Here is a 14,371-nt window from a genome sequence, read left to right on the forward strand (position 1 = left end):
AATATTCTACAAAATTATATAATTTGCTTCTCTCTATATCTTCTGCATCCTGAACACATTTCCATTCATCACTTTAAGAGTTTAACACAGTTTTGAGTATCTTCATAAGAAAATAGTCCTACAATGTTACTGCAAACAACAATCTTCACCCTCTAGTCTTAGACTTGACTCTAGAAGTTTCCTGTCATTTCATTATAATTTCTTGATACTTCGACACACTCACAACAGCCAGCATAGCAATGAGCAGAGAGCACAGATGTTTCTCATGAAGAAATGGGTAATTCAATGCAGGAAAGGACAAATCTAAAAAAATAAAGCACCCACCAAACATGATGAGGGTGTAACACAGCTTGGATGCATCCTGAGGAGAGAAAGAAAAAAGCACCGGTAGGCCAATCTTTATAAAGCTTTACCAATTTAGCTTTCTTTCTACTGCTATTGGTGCTTAAGAGGTTAAGACTTTATTTGTGAAAACAGAGAGAGATAGCGGGGAATCATGTTGTCTGCAGCTCCCTAAGTCTCGCTTAAGATCCTTTTCAATTACCATCCATTTCTCCTTTAAAAAGGGACAAAAAAATAGAGGAGTGGAAACAGGTCAGGGCAGTCTGTGACAATGACAGTGTGATGGGCTTGGACCCCCTGCGGTGTTTCCATCTGCTATCATTAAGGTGACTACTCAGACATGAAAAAATCCCTCTTGCTGTGCTGACAGGCAGACATCAAGAACTATGACAAGGCATTAAGACAGAAAGTAGAGACAGAGATGTCATATTCCACAAACAATACTGCCTCAAACAAGACCTCTAAAATTTTATTGGAATTTAAAATAAAAATCAAAGGGCTTTTACCTGGAGGTTATCAAACTTCCTCTCATGTTAGTTTGACAACGAAGATAGTGCTGACAGTCACAGTCACAGACGCTTGGCTGCTACCTGTAAACTCCACCTGAGAAACCCAAATTTTTTGCTCACTCCTCAATAAAAGTGAGTTTTTAATTTCTTGCCCTTTCTCACAAAAAAAAAAAATAAGAAAGATGAAAAGCAGAACTGAGGCCGGCTGCTTAGAACACGTCAAGCATTGGAGTCTTTGGTGGATTGCACACTTGACAACGGAAAAATAAATCAAGGCAAGCATCTACGACAAACTGTTTTTCCTTCCAAACAAATGAAGTCCAGACAAATGATAATTAAATTCATATCGAATGTTAAAGGAAGTGTGAAATGACTGCGATGCTTATCTCTGTGTAAACAAAATGAGCACAGGCTTTTAACCAGCAGGGGGGGCAACAGGATTAGGGCTGAGCTCTGACCCCAGCGCGGAGCTCCGGCAGCTGCGGCAGCGGGCGGGCCGGGCCTCCGCTCCTCAAAATCGTCCCTCGTGCCCACCGCTTTGCTGCTGCCCTTTCGGAGCTTGGTCAGCTTTTAGCAGAGCTCCCCACCTTCCTGTCGAGCCGCAGATGATCAATACTTTGACAACAATATCGCAAGCCTCATTTAACAATTCCCAACTGCGTCTCCTCGCTTTCCCTCACCAGCCAGCCTCGATGAGCAACCGCGAACGCGAGGCAAGGCACAGCGCTTTGCTTCCTTCAGAAGCACATTCTGAATGTCATGACTAAGTGTGTTTCATTGGTAGGACTTCAGCCCTCCACCAGCAGCTTCAGAAACGCACACATCCAGTTCTCTGCCACGTAGCACTGCAGCACCGCTCACCATTTCATCCCCAGTGCAGACAACGCCAATCTTACCTCGCTTCCTTCTGCCACCTCCATTGGACTGAGAAAGCAATTTCTCTGTGAATGCTACTGACTCTTGAAGCACTGGTACATGAACAGCAGGTTTCTTCAGTCATATAGCTCTGGTGCAAGTTCTCATCTCGTCATCTGCTTCTACATACTCTCATGCACTTGCTCCCAAACCCAAACACGCCTTCACAGGTGACAGCCTGAATGACCATCTCATGAAATGGCCTTTTGAGCAGACCTCCCAGAGACTCATTGCAAACACACGCAGGGGGAAATGTTATCCAGAGCACAAGATACAAGACATCTGCCAAGATAACATTTTTTATATTTAGCTTCTGGTTTGAGCATAGGATGTATTTATTTCTTAATAGTCCAGCTATGGAATGGCTGTAGTTAACAAGAGGGACTCTGAATATGAATGCCATACACCAAATAACGTTTTCCAGACTGTTTACAAAATTGCCCTGGTGTCTGGATATCTATGTATTAACGAATATTAATCAGAGAAATCAATCTTTGCAGTATCTAACAATTACTCTGGGAAAGAGCAAGACAATGCTCTAATAGCTGAAAATCTATTTATCACTCACTTAATCTTATATTCATATTCAGTCTGTAGCAAAATGAAAAAAAACATCTTAATAATTGTAATTTGAGTTTCATAGTTTTCTATTTTTGATTTTCTAAATCTACTTAAATCATTAATTTTCATATAATCTATATATAGAAGATCAAGTGAAAAACTACAGATAGTGTTTTCTGTTCTGCACAGCTACAGAAGTGGAGACACGACAGCTGTAGTAGTTACTGAAATTTCAATTATTTTGGCTATTAGTTTAACAGGAGATCTTTCTTTATTTAGATTAAAGGAGATTTTGAAAGTTAAGTCATTAAGTCTAAGCTAATCATTTAGGATTTTTCTATAGTCTATAGGATCAGATAAGTACTACCTAGGGCAATTCATATTGGTTTTAGGATTTGGCAACGTTTCATATAATTATCCATTGACAACTTAAACAACCAGCTCATATTAGGTATTTGTAATGCTGTAATGTGACAGAAAGTACAGCAATAATAGCAGGGTAGCAAAGCCTATGGCCACAGCAAATGAGAACAAGCTCAAACATAGCAGCCACAGATACAGAAACAAAAGAAAAAAAGCTGTTTATCTTCAGAAGGCCTCCAGTAAGCAGGGATCTTCAGCAAAACACTCTTGCCTCCACTGCCAACCCTTAAATGAGATCTGGGAAGGGGTGGATCCTGGCTCCAGACCTGTCAGTAGCTAAGTGCATTGCATGCACCTGAGCTCTCCTGGGTTGGCCCTGCATTCCAACCAGGTGCTCAATCACTGTTTCAGGCCATGACGTTGCATTTCTGCTACAGCCCACCCCTTCACAGCATGAACCAAAGATTGAACAAGTTAAAAATAAACCCTTTCCATTATGGTGATCCAGTACAACATGATGCTTTGTACAATTTGCCTAACATGGTGTAGACCAATCAAATATCAGATGATTGATGACTGGTTCATGGTTGAGGTTCACGTTCCTTTGTGGGCCAGTATTTGATGGCTCTTCTGGGGGCACAAAGTTGCTTGGACCAGGGAAGGTTTGGCTCATGGTATTTAACTGCTATTAGTAGAGAGTATAACCTGGATTTTGGTTTCTGAAGGGAGGATTATTCTAACGTGAACTTCAGTGCAAAAAAACACCATTTCCATTCAAAAATACTAACTTGTATTTTGATTACAATGAAAACAATGAAATAATGAAATACATATGCCAAACAATAATTATAGAATCCACAGTCATGGTTGCCAATGCACCCTGTTATCGAATAATGCAAAGCCTTTGCCTCTGAACTGTCTATGCAAGAGCCATCCATGCCTAATTCTTCCTCCCATTTCCACCAGTGGAACTTATCTGACACTATTTGAGCTCTTCCCTTCAGGAAACTTCCAACAGGTTCTAACACATCCCATGACGTTCACTGACATGGAGGTGGCCACGCTCACAGAGGACTCGGCACCATCAATTTAAGAGACTACAGAGAAGAAAAAAATTATCACCTCTTTTGTCTAGATTTTGAAAGGCTAGTTTGTAAATACAAGGATAAAAGAAAAATCAGGAATTTTTATTTGAGTTAAACTGAAGTCCAGAAAAAAAAGTAGAAGAGAAATTCAGAATCTATAGGAATACTCTATGCTAAAAACTACAAACTCAAATTTAAAAGAACTATATGTCATAAGAGCCAGACTTCTTCTACTCTCTAAATCATCATCACAAATAAAAGTGCTTTCATTAACATCTGAAATGGCAAACACCTCTATTGGTGGCCACAAGTCCAAAGACTGGGACTACAAAAATCATAAACATCATATTTAAGCAGTAGCAGAGACCCAGGTTCCTAACATAGTCTCCCTGGAATTTTGGAAACGCAGGGTGTGCAAGCACTGAAGCTTTTATCATCCAGCGCTGGGGCTGAGGTCTGCAACCTCTGTGTACCTCGGCTGAGATGGGATTGAAACCATTCACCCCCTAGCAGGTGGTTTGCAAATACTGGCCCTGAGAACTGAGCGTGAAGAGGACAGGAATGACAGGCGGGCTGCCTGCCCCTAGAGACTCAATCCAAATACTTACATTACTGAACAACATGCCTGAATAAAATCAAAGAAGAATGAGAAATGAAAGATTTCCCAATACCTTCCTTCCTTGCTAAACAAAGCTTACTTTTTCCATTATGGAATAAGATTGAAGATGCTAAGCATTTACCAAAACAAAACAACAACAACAACAACAAAAAGCAAGGAAAGAAAGGAGAGTTTGCACAAACAGTGAGGGGAAATAAGGATATGTCAATAAAAGCAAACATACCACCAAGGAAATTTACAGGGAAAGATCGAGCATGTTACATACAGAATAGCAAAGAAGCTGACATGAACTTCAAGAAGCCATCAAGAAAAGATCAAAGTGTAAATAGATCATAGGGGTCCTTTTTTATTTTTCACAACTTGTTTTATGTGCCTTTTATGTGTTGAGAAAAATAAATAAATAATCTTTTGTTTGAACTTTAATCAACTCACAGATTCCATGAACAAAAGGGCTTATAGGTAGCAATCCCTGTTGTTTTAACAAGAGAAACAAGGGGTTTCATCCATAGAAACCTCTACAGTAAAACCTGGCATCATTCACCTACAAATAATGTGGGTTTCATTGACAATGAGTGCTGCACTGCCTCCCTGTACAAGAGAATGTTTAATCTAGCAGACAAAAGTAGAGCAAATCAGGACAATCTGTAAAACAAAGCAGGATGTATTTATTTGCTTTTAGAAAACAACTGTTATTAATATGATAGATTCTTTAACGCCCACAACTTGTAAGGTCACTGATCCTTTCTAAGAAAGACTATACTGTAAGTAGATGATGGGAAGCATGCAGGGCAAAATTCCAAGTACAGCTACCATTCCTGGTTTTCTGGTCTGTGAACTGAGCATCTGACAATGATGAATGAGATGTTAAAGCACCTGAATGTATTCATCTGAAAGATATCTTCATTCATAAACATACCTTAACAATTGCACATCGTGGACATGCTGTGTATAGGTAGACACATTCTCTACCCAAAAAGATACAGTAACTTAAGATTTAATATCTAAGTCATTTGTCACTATCCTTCAGCTGAGATATGATAATCACTAAGAACCCTTGTTGGGTTTCTGTTTGATGTGAAAGAGTTTTGCCTAAATGACCAGACCTTAACATCACATCTCCAGCCCTAGTGAACTCAGCTAATGTTGGCAATCAATAGCAGTAGACATCTTGCACATAATGTTGTGTGTCACACAACGTGACTTTGAACAGACCAACTTAAAACAAGCCTGACATTAATGACTTGCAAGAATAGACTTCCACTGCCTCTGGTATCGATAGGGCAGAACTGATATTAGCAGTGGCAGAGTTCTCCAGAACTTGCCTAGTGGAGGTCATAATAAATTATCAAAGGGGAAATTGTAAATTGAGCAAAGTAGAATTAAAGGATAATAACAAACTGAAAAATAGTGAAACATTGACAGTGAAAAACAAATTGTTATTAGACATGTTGAACTTAGGGCAGACATATTTTCACAAAATAATGCCCTCAAGGAACTCTTGAATTAGCCTATTCACAAATGAGACATCTGTGAAAAAGGAAAGAGAAAAAGAGAAGAATAAATAGAATACGAGACAAACCAAAAGAAAAAAAGAAAAAAAAATCTTGGGTAAGAGTGAAAAGAATGAGTCATAGCAACAGGAAGCAGCAGCTACATGTTGTGATGTCACTGAATGTTTGTTAATTTCAGCAAGACGTTGCTTTCAAATATCTTAAAATATTATTTTGTTGTTATTATTGTTATCATGTAATTTTCAGCTTATCCATTCATCTTGTCAGTTGGACTAAGAGATCACTGGCAAGAATTAATAGTCCTATCCTAGAGACACCCAAAGGATATCTGATGCTGGAGAACTGAGTTGAGAAAGAAAAAAGTAAACAAGGAGTAACTGATTAAAACAGCATTCAAAGTGAATTTATGTAGGAAAATGACTGTAGACTTGAATGAAATTTAAAAATATGTTTTGGACTTTTTTTGTCATTTACCAGAAGTTACTGCTACAACTGGAAAAATGTCTCTTGGGGAAAAAAAAAAATTATCCCTAGCTTAGAGATTTTCAATAAAGAACATCAGAAATAGAGCCACTTTCCAATGTGAATGGCTTTTCACTACATAAGAGCATTAGCTAGCCTTTATACCCAATAGTGCTTCAATGACTCAAAATTAAATGACTCCAGATGTAATTCCTTAATGGATCCACTGTATCAATATTGTTATTATTATTTATTTATTTAGTAATCATACTCAAGCACAGATAAGATTAGTAGTAGATTCTGTCAGACTTTCTGGGCTATTTTGCTGATACAACAGCGAACTCTGCATGAAGAAAAGACACCTGCTACTGGTACATATGCAGACCTGCACAGAAAGCACAGTCTGTCCAACTCTGAGCTTGTGTTGACGATGAATCTGTAACCAGAGAACCTGTCCTTGAAGAGAACTAGGCTACAGAATGGCAAGTACTAATCAGGACTACCCAGTAAGTTCCTGTTCGCATTAAACAGGAAGAAAATATTATACTTAACATGAAACCATGAGCCATTTGCCACTTCTGTAAAAACAGTTGCTAGAAGGGATAAAAAAGTAAATACAATTATTTTCAAAACAAATATGTTCACCCAAACAGAACTCAAACTGATCAACAAAGCGGTCATCTGGCTTGACATGTATACACGTGGGTAATCAAGAAACTTTGCATGTTATTTTCATTTAAAAATGCGATGGCTGTGCCCTGAAGCCATAGCTATCTCCGTTGTACAAGTACAGCAAATCATACAGCTACCTGGCAAATGCCTGGCTGTACAAAGGATATTGTTTTAACTCTGACATGTGGAACTATATATTGAGCTCTGTTGGCAATGTCAGTGGTCAGCAATAGTTAAAGATGTGAATGCCCAAATCTTCTGAAGGAAAATTTGAAATCATTTCATTCTGAACAATCTAATGCTTGAATTATAAGTGGTCATTTGCTCACTCATTATCATAGCTCTGGATTGATTCTTACAATAATTTTCAATTTTCCTTTTCATGTAACTGAAAAAAATATGCAGTTAAATATGTAAAATAAAACCACAATCAAATCTCAAAAACAACTATATGCCTCTGCATCAGAATTTTAATTTAGATTTAGAGAATCTCCTCTGAGGCAGATCTCCCAGACTTCCCAACTTCCCATTTTTATGTTCACACCAGAATTAACCTACATATACATGAAACTAATTCCTTTCATACAAAGCTAAGCAAAAAGTTGGACTGCTCCAACCGCAAACAGACATTCAGTCCACAGAATACATGTGAGCTAATCAAGTGAAAACTATCATTGCAACTAGCGTGATTCAGGATCATCAGCATTTACTTCATTGCTCTATTGATCTTTTGTGCCACGGTACTTGCTAGAAACAACTCCCAACTTATCTCTGACAGTTTTTGTCTAAGAAGAAAACAAGGCAAGGAGGGATTTGACAGCTCCAAATGTATCACTGCGGGATACAAAAGGTGGCATTAAAATCCTCTGAGTATTTAGTTTTCCTGTTGGGTACTATAATACTTGAAAAATACCAGATACAAAGGAATTTCTTTTTGTGAATCAGACCTTTGTAACTCATAGTCTTGAACAACATTTTCCAAAAGTATCTCAGATATGTAAAGCCTAAGGTTCCTTAAATCCATCCAGTAATCTGCAAGTTTCAACTTCTGTCCTTCATATTTCATGCTCTATTTCTTTCCTATGAAAAAACTTCATACGCTGTTTTCAGTATAAGGACTGAAATAACACAAGGCCAACAAAAAAAGTCAGAACTTTCTCTACAAGGTATGAGTTTTGTTATCAGCATACAAATTCTGCCATCCTTAGTAATTTTACATGTGCTATACATTGAAGTTGTCTCTAAGGTGAGTTCCAGGTAGTCTTGGTACGTCATATTGATTTACCACTGTGTACAGCACTTTCATAACTAAGACACACACACTTCATGCTCTCTTCCAACTTCTTTTCCCCTCCCTTCCCCCCCCGGAATATAAGGGTGATAATTTGGGGAAATAGGGGAAATCCCTTCAGAACACTTAAGGGATGAGGATAGATTTTTGTATGTCTGGCACAGTAAGAAGAACCTTCTTCATCCCATAGTTTTAACCCTATTGGACAAAAGGACAATGAAATTAAGAATAACAGGCTTGGATCATAGCAAATAGGACTATGCAGAGGAATTAACAACCATTTATACTTTATGACCTGCTGCTGAAAAATTAAAGATGAGAAGAATGTTAATTGCAAGACATCTTTCTCATTGCTTTTTCTAAATAATTACAAGAATACATTTTTACAATAGATGTAACATCAAATGAAGAAAACAGAGATCGTTGCCTTTTCTGTTCTTAGAAAACAGACTGTTGGTTTTGCCCTCTCAAATGCTACTACTATGCCTTGAGATGTAGTGGAACAAAAGATCTCTGAAGAGCAGTGGGAAGTTCACACCAGCTGCCAAACCTGGGATGAATAGGTGATTCTATCGGACAACACAGAAGTCCACGCCAGTTCCTTCCAGCATCACTGAAACTGTTAAAAGTTCTGTCAAATCTCACAGTAGGTGTTACACTAAGAGGTGCTGAACACAGCCAAAAAACTTTTCAGTCCAGATGCAGAGAAACAAACGTCCAACTTAAAGGTAGAGGGAATGAAATAAAGAATAATTTGGAGAGCTTGAAACAAAGTCAAATTTAAAAGACTGTACATCACTGCTACAGTAAATCCACACAGAGAGTTTCTATATAATGAGATAACAAGATGAATCTTCCAAGAGATGTGAACTACCCAATGCAGTCCCACCAATCTGACTTTCCTTTGCACGTATCTGTTTTCCTAACATATCACAGCACCAGGGAGGAATTAAAATTAGATAAAAAGAAATCGTTTTACTGAAATGAAAAAAATTGGATAAAAATGCTTTTAATTATCTACATTCTTCCAAGTATGTTCTCAAAGATGAGCTTTTCAGCTTTAATCTATGAGCAGAATTAAATCATTAGAGAGAAACACTAATCAAATTGTATTGTCAGTGCACAATTTCATCAGTGAACTATCACCACCCCTTGAAGAGAACTGGCAAAGATAAAAGAGTCTAAAACTTGCAATCCAAACATAAAAAGATGTGGCAGTCTATGAGGGGACATTCTGCATTTAGAACTCAACTGAAACAGCAGAATACAATGAACTGTCTCATATTCAGTATTTCTGTAAGTAAGCAGCTACAACTATCCATCAGTGTCATCTGAAGGCCAGTACACTATGCAAATCAGAGCTCAAAAGCTTTCATCTACAAACCCAGACCTGTATTCCCTGTAGACTTATGACATAATATCTTGGCATTCCACAGAAGTAAGCACTGGCATTTAAGAATAATTTAACCTGTGAGTGCAAGCACAGAAGGATTAAAGGAGATTACAATGCACAAGACTTATGTCAAGAATGCTTTTTGTGTTGTACTCTTCATATCTGTCTTTTTTTCATTCGCATTATTTTTAGTAAAAAAAGACCAAAGAATATGCTTCTTCACCTACAGTATGATTTGGTCATACGTGATTTAATTAAGAACCAGTCTGCACATACACAATGCTTGATTCAATGACAGTTTAATATGGATAGCAAGCCTTGTGGATATGGTTAGAGAAGTATTTACTGGATGCCAAAGTGGAATGTGCAATGAAACAGACTTTCTACCTTGCATCCATTATGCAGCGTATCAACCATATTTCAGTGGTCAAAACTGTCCCATAAAAAGAGAAATAAGCATCTCACTTTGCACTGAAGGTCCAAATGTAACCACACTTATCCTGACTTGTTATTTTCTCCTTTTAATTACATTATTGATCCTGTATTCCACTGATCATATGTATAATCCTTATATGGGACCTGAAAGAAAGTGTTCTTAATTTGTACAGGAGAAGTGAAAAAGTTATCAGAAAGCATTGAAAAAGTACATTAAAATTATTGTTAGAACACACAAGCCCATTACAAGAGAGAACTGAAATATATTAGAAGAATAGTTTTGATTGAACATAAGCATCCACACGATGTTTTAAGTAAATATTATTCAAGATCTATTCCTGCTCATTCTAAACTCATTAGCAGAGTTCTACTGCAATCTATGAATAACTTAGTAAGAACAGTGCTGATGGTTGTGTGGAATGCATTTGTTCCAATCTGAACTTCATACAATCGAGTATGTTTTGGCACTATCTACATAACAAGATATCCACACAGAAGCATCTTAAGACAGTACAAACCTTTAAAACAAAAACGAGAAAAAATTGTTTGATGCAATTAATGCAGCATCAAGCCTTTCAAAGACTTAAACATTTCATGGGAAAAAAAAGTGGAAAAAATGTTTCTACCTCTGAAATAACCTGTTGGCAGGTACTTTCCTATTGTGGTTGGGAAACTATAGCCACAAGTGTTCCTCTTGACATAGAAAATGAGCTCTTCCCAAAAATTATCAATAAGACTGCTGTATGAGTTTTCACTCTATACTCAGTCTTGATGTAACGCTGAATAACACAGGTGCTGCAAAGAGAGCAGTCATTCTAAATATTTAGAGTAATTTAGGAGGATATTGTAGAAAAGTATGAAAATATATCATGTGAGATAGCCTGCAGCATAGGAAGTTCCGCACAAACGTGCGCAAGAACTTCTTTACAGTGAGGTGACGGAGCACTGGAACAGGCTGCCCAGGGAGGTGGTGGAGTCTCCTTCTCTGGAGATGTTCAAGACCTGCCTGGATGCCGACCTGTGCGACCTGCTGTAGGGAACCTGCTTTGGCAGGGGGTTGGACTCGATGACCTCCGGAGGTCCCTTCCAACCCCTACAATTCTGTGATTCTGTGAGATAGATATCAATCACAAAGATACCGGCTGTGTTTCCAATATGTGTTGCTAAACAAGTACTGCTCTTAAAACGTTAAAAAATAAATATATATAGAATTTTGGTGTTCTTTAAACTAGAAGAAACATTTCTGTAACTCTCAAAAACCTACCTTAGTAGTCAGAAGAAATATCTAGGCAGCTGCTATAGAGTTTCATTCAAATATTTTGGAACAATATCAAAGCTTGAGAAAACCAAAAAATCCAACATAACTGACAATTATCAGTGGAAAACACAAATGTATGGCTCCTATGAGAAACGTGAAATACAGCTTATTCTGTGTAACTGCTGAAGTAAATCTAGTAGGCTACCAAAGGCTCATTGGCATGACATCTTCAGGGCATTTCTGAATGTACAATCCCAATAGCAGACCCTGAACATTTTATTATTTTATGCAGTATTTAGCAAAACGCTCAGTGTGCCATGACTTTACAATAGAACTCTTCAAATACTGACATACTACTAAATTCTGTATCTTTTAAATACAGTACAAAATCATTTTAAAACAAAAAACATGGCTTAAGATGTATTATATAGAGTAATCATAGTGTAATTTCACTAGGCAGTGAAATGTTGTTAACAGTGTCCTCTTATTTGAAGTGTTATAGATGTGACTTAATGCACAATGCAAGGAGGTAGAAGTGGCTTAATTTCAGTAACTCCATCACGACTTGCTTAAATCAGCATAATTTTTAGGTCAATGGAATATCCAAAATACATCAAGCTGGCTCAAAATTTCCAGGGTATCAAATAGAGACATAAATAATAATAATAATAATACAAGCCCAGACTTCTCATCTAGTTTTCAGCAGCGCAAACAGCACTGCCTGCAATAAGCATTCAGAGGTAGAGCAATTACTCAGGAAATAGGTGTCCTGATTCTTCTCTCAGTAGATTACAGGACACTGGCAACACTGACAGAGAATCAAGTGTTTCCATAGCATAGCCTGCATGAGGCAGGTTCATATCTTATTTTCTTGCTGATTAATTCAGGAAACATTAAGGTTAGCCACATGCCTCCACTGATATGCAAGTATTTTAGCTCCACACAGTTTTTCATTCTGAATGATTCTGAAGACGAAAGCATGATTATGGATTGATTTTAGTTGAGAAATGTCCACGCAGGGGAGTACAAATGCAGCTCCTGATCTGTTCTGCTACCTAGGTACCCATACAGCCTCTTCACAAGCATACAGAATTAAGACAAACTAAGCAACAGACTATTAACTGGCACATCTGCAAGCTCTAATTGTCTAAGCTAATTGCTTCCAGGTCAGTTTTAACAGGTATTATAACAAATCTTTTCTCATGTCTTTTTTTCTTTAATTCAGAATATGAAAAAAAAAAAACCACTTTATTTTAGTTTTGAGGAGCATCAAATCATATTTCACTCCCAGTTACTGTTTGGATAATACAACATGGCCAGCAATAAAGAGGTTCTCTTCCTTTTATGGATTTTTATTATCAGCCATAGGTCTTCATCTCCAACTGAATTATGATAGAGTTGTACTGGTTTTCCAGAACCTCTGTCAAAAACAGCTGATACAAAACAAAACAAATTATACCAATACAAAGTTATCTGTGATAAAACTTCTTTTCTTCTGATGAAGAAGTATGTAGAAGAAGTGTGTTTGCTTTTTTTTTTTCCTCCTTTCCAAAAATACAAAGTCAAAAAGTACAACATATAGTGAAGCAGAATGTTGTACTATGAGAAGGAAAAATCCTGGATTTAGAATTAAGCCTTCCTGGAAGACGTAGGACACAGAGCAAATTGATCTACTAATGATAATAAAGAATTCTGTACATTTCTATTAGTTTCCAATTGACACATTCAAAATTGATGACAGTGACTTTGAGAATTATTAAGGCCTTGATCAGATCAAGCAAGCCACCTCTTTGCACAGGTTGTTCTAAACATAGGGCTGATGAAGGACAGGATAAGCTGGGAAAAAAAAAGTCAGCACATTCCAAATATGCTTCTCAGCTATTCACGAATTCAACCCAAACGCAGTGAAATGCTCCTATTCACTGTACTTTTCTTTCTCAAACACTGTTTCAGGCAGGAGAGTGCAAACCTTGTGGCATGAAAGTCATCTTGGAATGCCCTTTCTTATTAATGCTACCTGCCTTAATCCTATTAGTATTTTTAATGATCTGGGAAAATCTAGTAGGAAGAACTGTTTTGTTCTTCACCAGCTTTCAAAACCAATTCATGCAGTAAACTGGCAACTTATTTCTATGTATCTTAGCAGCTTTAACTTAACGGTTATCATGAATGAAAGACTAAGGCCCATTTCCAATTTACAAAAACACATATTTTGAACAAATCTCAGAACTCACACAAGATGCTAAATGCCAAAATTCATCTCTAAATTAAGCTAACAAACTAAAAAACTACTGAAACATAGCCTGCTTTCAGATACAAAATAAACAAACTAGGACTGCATTTACCTACAGAATGCAATAAACATTTGATGGAATGAAGCTATTTCATTTTTGAGCAGATACATAGGACACTAAAATGAGTAGAATGCTCAGAAAAGGGATATTTCCAAAAAGCCAGCTCCAATTCTCTCACCTCCCAAACCTCAAGTTCCAGAAAAGCAAAATCTCACTGATCACAGAACAGACATATAATTCAGATGAACGAGATATTATTTTTTGTATGGAAACATAAAACTGTATCTCATTTGAATATGTACGCTTTACAGGTACATAACACAAATCAAATATTGGACTGTAGCGTTTGAGCTGAAGTCTCCAGTTGCCTCTATTTGTGCCCCCAACTTCATTTTTAATGAAATTAATTGCAACTATTAAAGAATTACAGCTTTGCATTGCATGGGTAATCATGTTTTTCTTTTATTAAGAATAGAATATCCTTATTCTAGGTGAAGATTCCACGTGAAGATGCCACATACTGCGCAACCCAGTCCAGACATATTCCTGGCTTTGACTCTAGCTATAGAAAGAGGCAAAACATCCTCTTCATTTTTGCTTCAGATAGAATTTCTTAGGTTGTTTTTTTTTTTTTTTAAACAGAGATCTTTAAGCTATTTGG

This window comes from Lagopus leucura, unplaced genomic scaffold (assembly GCF_019238085.1).
Source record: "Lagopus leucura isolate 7727_CA_CO unplaced genomic scaffold, USGS_WTPT01 Super-Scaffold_100035, whole genome shotgun sequence".
In the NCBI taxonomy this organism is placed as follows: domain Eukaryota; kingdom Metazoa; phylum Chordata; class Aves; order Galliformes; family Phasianidae; genus Lagopus; species Lagopus leucura.